This window comes from Poromitra crassiceps, assembly GCF_964638095.1.
Source record: "Poromitra crassiceps genome assembly, contig: HAP1_SCAFFOLD_143, whole genome shotgun sequence".
NCBI lineage: Eukaryota > Metazoa > Chordata > Actinopteri > Beryciformes > Melamphaidae > Poromitra > Poromitra crassiceps.
The window spans coordinates 406,504-415,483 of NW_028152222.1; the positions used below are offsets into that span (position 1 = coordinate 406,504).

General features: G+C 46.9%; 1 pseudogene across 1 annotated transcript in view; it reads right to left on the reverse strand.

Annotated features, from left to right (window-relative positions):
* Nucleotides 1-6,516: 6,516 nt before the first annotated feature.
* Nucleotides 6,517-8,980, reverse strand: part of LOC310770651 (nerve growth factor pseudogene) — a 42,499-nt pseudogene continuing 40,035 nt past the window's right edge. Inside the window, exons 2-3 of the transcript in view lie at nucleotides 7,873-7,978; nucleotides 6,517-7,430 (exon numbers count right to left, since the gene is read on the reverse strand). The product of the transcript in view is annotated as a nerve growth factor pseudogene (transcript). The remainder of the gene's footprint in view (nucleotides 7,431-7,872; nucleotides 7,979-8,980) is intronic.

Sequence of the window (8,980 nt, forward strand, 5' to 3'; positions counted from 1 at the left end):
CGTTCTTTTCCAGCAACACCACCACACTTCACATTCACACCAGGTAGCTGCTCAGCAAAACAGTGTTTAACTGTTCACCGGTCACTCACAGAGCAGTTAATGCCTTGCTCAAGGGCATGTTGACAGTGGCGGTTGAGGGAAGGCAGAGTGTTGACAGAATGTTTTCCGAGTTGCTCCTGGGAGTCGAACTAACAACCTTCTGGTCACAAACCCTAAATAAAACGTTAACCTTAACCACCATCCATTTTCCATCCTCCGAGGTTTGTGGGAGGATTTATGTATGTGTGCAGTTAGAATTCTTTATTTCCCTCTCTTTACTTCCAGGTTAGTGCCTAATAAACTGTTGCAGCGAGGGCCGTTAATAACCCACATCCCTGTTTAGACCTCCTGCCAAAACCAGAGGTTATCTGAGGTCGGCCTGCATCCAGCTCTTTGATTAGAGATCCCTGACGGCCAGGTTTCCTGGCAACAGATCCAGAGTCAAACAGCATGGTGTTCTGATCTGTGGAGCCACCTGGGAGGGCTGCTGATGTGAGCAGAGGTGTAGGCATGAACTCTCAGAGAGAAGGAGATGAGAGAGAGAGAGGGAGACCTAGACCTACCCAGAGCCGTATAATAGAAGGGTTCCGACATCTCCATTCACTTCAATGGACCAGTTTTTTTCCAGGAAGTAGAAAGTGGAACTCTTGAGTAAAAACAAGCAGCACTGTTGAGTTGCAGCAAAATAGACAGTTTGTGTTGTACTTTGAAAGGGTTTTTCATCCCTTGAATCAAATTGTACATTATCAGCTTTATTTTAGCATGCAAAAGTAGCGCGAGACCCATTCCTGGCTGTTCATTGGCTAATGAGTCTCGCATTTTGGTCCTCCGCTGACGCCACTCTCTTACTAGAGGACACTAGACCTACCTAGACCTAGCCTGGGTATAAACCCAGCCTCCACGTGACCTCTATGTGCTATCAGTCACGAAGAAGAAGAAACTTACGCTACAGGCATAGCCTGTGATGTCACGTTGAAGGCTAGGTTTACCCAGGCTAACCTAAACCTAGACCTACACATTTTTTCTCTTTGCACCTTTTAAGTCAATGCTTACCTACTCGTATGTACTACAGCTGTTTACACACTTTATAGATCTTCAATATGCCCATGCTTAAGTTAACTACGCTTATGTATATTATCTGATTGCAATGTTGCATAGCTGTTTACACACCTCCTTAGTATATATTTAATTGAAAGCACACTCTTAAGCTAACTTTAGCCACCCTTATGTATATTATATTTGACCCTTATGTATATTATATTTGAATGCAAGGTTGCACACTTCTTTATTCTCCTATATCTTTAACTGCACATTTTTGTTTTCATTTTACACTTGCTTTGGCAATGTATACGTATGTTGCTCGTGCGAATAAAGCCCCTTTGAATTGAATTGAATTGAGAGAGAGAGAACAGTTGACTCAGAGACGTGTATGTAGAAGAGTCGCGACATCTCCATTCACTCCAATGGACTCGTTTTCTACTCTCGAGTAAAAGGAAGTAAGGCAAGCAACAATCAAATTGTACATTATCAGCTTTATTTTATCATTCAAAAGTAGCGCGAGACCCCTTCCTGGCTGTTCATTGGCTAATGAGTCATGCATTTTGGTCCTCCGCTGACGCCACTCACTAAGTTGACTCAGTTGGCACCAGATACTCATTTTCTAATTGACCACAAGAGGGCGGCATTGTCTTGTTGAATCCTGTGAAAGAGGTCCAGACTGAGCAGAGAGATTTGGTGCATGAAGGAGTGCTCTCCCTCTCATCTGCTGTGGCCCCCAGAGAGAGAGGTGGGGGGGGGGTGGGTTGTGAGAGGGGTGTTTTGTGAGAGGGGGGGTCTGTGGCCCACATGAGATGAGACGGGGGGGGGGTTGTTGCTCACAGCAGATGAGAGGGGTGGGGGGGAGCGTCTGTGAGAGGGGGGGGGGAGGGTCTGTTAGAGGGGGGGGGGGGAGGGTCTGTGAGAGGAGTGGGGGGGGAGGGTCTGTGAGAGGGGTGAGGGGGGGGGGGGGTCTGTGAGAGGGGTGGGGGGGGGGGAGGGTCTGTGACCGGCACCCATTCCCAGTCCAAGTGATAATCAGACAGTATAAACAGTGGGGTGATGGATGTCTGGCACTGGGGAGAAGTGCAATCACCATGGAGCCACAGTTAGAAAGCACTTAGCGAGTCGAGACCAACCGCTCTCTTTGTTACTGGCCAGCCGACATGTTTTAGCCTTGGCTTGTGCTGAATGAACTCGCAGACAATAGTGGCAGGAGGAGGGATGCTTTAGGTAGGCTATACCTTTAGGTAGGCTATACCTTTAGGTAGGCTATACCTTTAGGTAGACTATACCTTTAGGTAGGCTATACCTTTAGGTAGGCTATACCTTTAGTTAGAACACGGCTCTCTCGAATACTCGATTCTGATTGGTCAATCAACAATATTCACCGGTCATTATTTCTCGACAACCGACCACTGCTCTGCCACACCTGGATTAATCAGTTGATAAGAGCATTTTGTCCGCAGACGCTACTAATTAGGCCAACCAGTTGCAGCTGTGGTGTCTTGTGTGCCAATTACGAATGAAACCGCATTGTGTTGAAAACGCTATTAAAAAATCTATTTGAATAATTATTTTTGTCAGATTATTGAATGATTTAGTTGTAGGCCGTGTTCTAAGCGGGATAATGTATACTGAGCCGGTGATTACTGGAAATAATGACCTTCAGGTGAATATTAAGCCCTCCGCTGCGCGTCGGGCTCAATCATTCACCTGTCGGTCATTATTTCCACAGTAATCACCGGCTCAGTATACATTATCCCTTACTTAGAACACGGCTCTCTTGAATACTCGATTCTGATTGGTCAATCAACAATATTCACCGGTCATTATTTCTCGACAACCGACCGCTGCTCTGCCACACCTGGATTAATCAGTTGATAAGAGCCTTTTGTCAGCAAGCCACTACTAATTAGGCCAACCAGTTGCAGCTGTGGTGTCTTGTGTGCCAATTACGAATGAAACCGCTTTGTCGTTGAAAACGCTATTAAAAAATATATTTGAATAATTATTTTTGTCAGATTATTGAATGATTTAGTTGTAGGCCGTGTTCTAAGCGGGATAATGTATATTGAGGCGGTGATTACTGGGAAATAATGACCTTCAGGTGAACGATTAAGCCCTCCGCTACGCGTCGGGCTCAATCCACCTGTCGGTCATTATTTCCCCCGTAATCACCGCCTCAATATACATTATCCCTTACGTAGACTATACCTTTATGTAGGCTATACCTTTAGGTAGACTATACGTAAGGGATAATGTATTGTGAGCCGGTGATTACTGGTGAAATAATGACCGACAGGTGAATGAATCATTCACCTGAAGGTCATTATTTCCAGTAATCACCGGCTCACTATACATTATCCCGCTTAGAACACGGCCTACAACTAAATTATTTCAGTAATCTGACAAAAATAATTATTCAAATAGATTTTTTAATAGCGTTTTCAACGACAAAGCGGTTTCATTCGTAGTTGGCACACAAGACACCACAGCTGCAACTGGTTGGCCTAATTAGTAGTGTCTGCAGACAAAAGGCTCTTATCAACTGATTAATCCAGGTGTGGCAGAGCAGCGGTCGGTTGTCGAGAAATAATGACAGGTGAATCTTGTTGATTGACCAATCAGAATCGAGTATTCAAGAGAGCCGTGTTCTAACTTTAGGTAGACTATACCTTTAGGTAGGCTATACCTTTAGGTAGGCTATACCTTTCCAAAACAAACTGCACTTCTGCTCTTTTTTCTCTTGCTTGTTCTGAGCTTCACCTCCCCTCCACCCTGAGATGTGCATGACTTCTCTCAATCCAGCCATTCCCCACAGCTGCGTTTACACCAGTTTTCCCAGGTGACAGGAATTCCGGCGCACTGGGAATGTTACAGCTGTTCCATCTTCCACTCTGTGTGTGTGTGTGTGTGTGTGTGTGTGCGTGTGCGTTTGTGTGTGTGTGTGTGTGTGTGTGTGTGTGTGTGTGTGATTTACAGAGCTGGACCCGGATCCGCAGGCCCTGAATGGTGTGAACGGCATTCCATCGCCGCAGAAGGAGTCTGGACCGGTTTGTGGAAGTCCAAGTATGCGAGTGACGGTCGGCCTGTCTGGTTACGCTCCTCTGGATTCGACCCTGCTCTGTGATTGGCTGCCGTCCTGGAATGCTGTGGTGGTGGTACGTGAATCGTCTGAGTTTTAAAAATGACTATCGGCAACTATTTAGTATGTGTGAACTGTGCTATTTCAGCACACTGTGATGGAAGACACTGTGTACTCTGCACCTCCAAATGCTGACAAGTCCGCCTCAGGCAACACAGGGAGAACCGAGGAACTCAAGCGATCCACCACCATGCTTTTCGTTGTAGGGATCCTGGTATTAGTAAGAGTTATTCTCAAGGGTTATTCTCAGTTGCACTTAGAGAGTCAAGCGTTCCTTTGTGCTTAGAACAACACAAGTGCACTGACATCATTTTCAGTGTCACTGCATGTAGTTCAACTGCAATTTGCAGTAGTTGGGTGGTACAGTAGGCTACGTTAACAGTTAACTACATTCTAAATCTTAGTAGCTTTTTCAGTAGTGAACTACTTTGGGTCATGTAGATTAGTTCATTACAAATGACATATTCATAGTATTACCATGACTTTTTTTTTTAAACTTTTTTCTGACTTTGACTTTTTTCACTGCATGTAGTTCAATTACTAGTTCAACTGCAATTTGCAGTAGTTGGGTGGTACAGTAGGCTACGTTAACAGTTAACTACATTCTAAATCTTAGTAGCTTTTTCAGTAGTGAACTACTTTGGGTCATGTAGTTTAGTTAATTACAAATGACATATTCATAGTATTATCATGACTTTTCTTTGCCATACAATATGGCATAACGCTACAGCTTGTTAGCCATGGTTGTCGTTTAATGACAATCACCTGTTCTTTAAAATCACCTGTGGTTTGTGACCAAGATGTCTGCGATCGAATGCTATGAAATTCCCTAGAGAAATTTTCCATTTTCCGGATTCCACCTCAACAATTGCTCCCTGTCCTCTGTAAATCCCATGCTCATCAAACACACCTCAGTTCAGTTGTACGTCCGTGTAACAATATGAGATTCCACACTCAAGACCATTGATCATTCCCTGTGATGTAGTTTGGAAAGTAGTTTTAGTTTGACAAGCTCATGTTTTGGCATACTGTAGTAGTTAAGATGTAGTTTAACTACTTTACATTGTGATGTAGCTAGTAGTTTGGTATACTACAGTTTTAAAAGTCGTTTCCCCAACACACTGATCATTTTTAAGTCCTCAAGTTAAACGCGACCATAAACACTTGTGTATAACTGACACAACAACCCAGGCAAGTACTGAGGTGTTTAATAAATAACAGCATGAACAACACAACAACAACAACATCAACAACATCAACAACAACAACATTAAAAGCTTGAATTCATTTTGTATATATACATATATATATTCATATTTGACTGTATAAACCATAAATATGACATGCGGTCCTCATAACTTAAAACAACCAGGACTTCTCGGACTGAGGTAGGGTCAGGGGCCGAGGGGTTTGATGGATGAAGGTGTGTGTGTCTGTGTGTGTGTGTGTGTGTGTGTGTGTGTGTGTGTGTGTGTGTGTGTGTTTGCATGTGTGCATGCGTGTGTGTGTGAGAGAGAGAGAGAGAGAGAGAGAGAGAGAGAGAGACACAGTGAGTGAGTGAGTGTGTTTGGAGGTGGGATCAGGATTACAGTATTGGCAATAAAGCTGAAGTGGCTGTTTAGAAGAAGTGTGTGTGCTTAGCATTGACTGTATAATATATGGACGACGCGTCCCCGCTTCCTACCGCTATGCAAAAATTAATTCAATTCATCTCATTTCAGCGAGCCGCCATCTTGCTTGTGTGACGTCATTTGCAACCGGAGTCTGGGCAGTAGAGCCGCCGTCTGACGGAGGCTTGAGAGTGGCTGTCACAGCTGTCAATCAATCAGCCCTTTCTATATCGTCAAATCACTATTTAAAAACAAACTTGTCAGAAAAATCTGTACTTGAACATACATCAGCGTGATAAGGACTACCTAAAATCACATACATCAGCGTGATAAGGACTACCTATAAGGACTACCTCAAATCACATACATCAGCGTGATAAGGACTACCTAAAATCACAGAAACCATCTTTGGGGGACATTTATTTGACGTTGTCTTTTTTAGTTTGGCTCATGTCCCTTCTGCTAACATGGAGGGGGGCGGTATTTTAAGAGCTATACTGCAGCCAGCCACAAGGTGGCAATTGAGCTGTTTTGGCTTCACTTTTGAGGAGCCGTCATGACGTCCATATTTTATACAGTCTATGGCACTTAGTGGTGAGGTGTGTGTGTGTGTGTGACGTGTGTGTGTGTGTGTCAGGGGTTAGAGTTCAGAGTTCAGTGGTCAGGAGGAGTGGTCCTCCCCAGTCAGTGCCCCAGTCGTCCCCCCCAGGACTTCCGGCTGAGAACGCACACGCAGGCGGCGTTGATGCGGATGAGGCGCCAGGCCGTCTGGTCCTTGAAGACGGTCAGGGCGCGCACGTACGTGTGCGTGTTGGTGCAGTAGGAGTTCCAGTGGCGACTGTCGATGCCGCGGCAGCCCGAGTTGTTGGACTTGGACTTGCCGCCGCGCACGCCCGGCCTGCCCCCGCCCGCGCTGGGCCCGGGGCTGTGCGTGGGTGATCGGCAGGTGGTCTCGTAGAAGAGCTGCTTCTTCACCACGTTGTTGATCTTGACGTTGGACAGCACGGTCACCTCGTTCCCGGCGATGTCTGTGGCCCGCGTCAGGTTGTCCACCCAGTTATTAATGCTGTCGCACACCGAGTACTCGCCCCGGTGCATGGGCTGCGACCCTGCCCTGCGCCTCACCCGCACTGCGCCCTTCGCGCCCGCCCCAGTGTCATCGTCGCCCTCCTCGCCCTCCGGGGCGTCGTCACGCGACGGCGGCACCTCGCTGAAGACGACGCGCGGCGAGGAGCGGTAACGTCTCTTGGAGAAGAGCTTGGGATCCACCTCTGGGATGGAGGAGGAGTCAGGGGGAGAATCGGACTTAGAGTGCCCGACGACGGGGCTCCTATCCTGGGTTTGCGAAGCCGCCCGATGGGGCCTCCTCGTCCTGTGCTGGCTGGTCCTTTGATGCTCCTGTGACGACTGGTGTTCAGACACGCGGTCCCCCGCTGCTGTCTGCTGCTGTCCTGCTCTGTGATTGGCTGCTGTCTGCTGTCCTACTTTGTGGTTGGCTGCCCCGGTGCTCAGGGCCCGTCCACCCCCCATGTTCAGTACAGCCTGGGCGCCGATCAGGAGGAGCAGGACCAGTGGCGACGACCTCATGGGCACACGTCCTGAGAGACACGGGAGAAAAGGCACAGATAATGTCATATATGCCTCAAACTGGGGTAAAGGACCACAGCCATGAGTACATACATTGTGTACCGGGGGTTTTGTGTACCGGGGGTTTCCCCACTGGGATTTGAAACTCGAACCCTGGCTGTGTTTAGTGCCACTTCTTTGAGCCACAGAAGCAGTAAAAAAAAGGCCCTTTCTGTCAGTTACCACCATGAGGCGCTCCTATTACTGCCATGACGTTGATGCGGTGCACTTCACAAAATGTGCTTTATCCAGACATGTACATGTTATATTGTATGTACTTTATAGTATGTACTATGTGGTTGTGTGTACTGTGTAGTGTAGTGTAGTGTAGTGTGTGTTTGTGTGTACCTGTGGTTGTGTGTTGCTGTAGTGTAGTGTGTGTTTGTGTGTAGTGCAGTGTGTGTTTGTGTGTACCTGTGGAATGTGTCCAGTTGAAGTGTGAGCCGCTGTGGACTCTAGAGCCAGACTCCAGTGCAGGCCGGGCCCCTCATGCCTGCCATCTGGACCCCCTGAACCACAGCTCTGTAACACACACACACACACACACACACACACACACACACACACACACACACACACACACACACACACACACACACACACACACACACACACACACACACACACACACACACACACACACACACACACACACACACAATCAGACACACACAAACACATTTAACGTCAACAGATTAGCAATCACACAAAGAAGATACACACGTCAGTGTTAAGTATCACAATTAAGTATCACATTAGTCTCCCAAATGCTTTACAGTCGTAGATTCCCTGCCACCCCAACACCAGGGTCACAGGTTCGAGCCCCCGTGTTGCCTCCGGCTTGGTCGGGCGTCTGTACAGGCTGAATAGACCCTTTTCACGGGGGGCATTTTGTGTGGAAAAGGCAGAATAAACACAGGTGCAAGCAAAACACTAATAAGGGTTTCCACATTCCAATCATGGAAGTTTGAAACCCTCATTAGTGTTTTGCGTGCACCTGTGTTTACCCTGCCTTTTTGACACAAAATGGCCCCCGTGAGAGAAGGGTCTATTGGCCATGTTTGCGGACGAGAAGCCGGATTAAGGGTCCTGGTGCCTCCTCTGGGAGGTCGGGGAGCCTGTTCACGGGGGAGGGGAACTGGGGGGAATAGCGTGATCCTCCCAATGCGCTGCGTCCTGCCAGGTGAAACTCCTCGCTGTCAGGTGAAAATAAGGGGCTGATGACTGCACATGTATCGGAGGAAGGGTGGAGGGGGCTGTAAGGACAAACGTGGAGAGGAATACCACTTCCTGTCTCAGTTACCTGATTCCTAAAGGATCCTGCCTTTATATCCTGTTTGCTCCAATGGCCATTTTGACTCAAAACTGTTTCAATTTCAGAATCAGAATCACTTTTATTGTGACAATATGCAAGATGACTTTGTCTTAGTGTTGTTCTGCAGCGTAGCTGTCAGGTCAATATTCAGAGATAAAGAAATAGTAAAAATAACTTAAAGACAATCACAACATTGCAAGTGCAGTC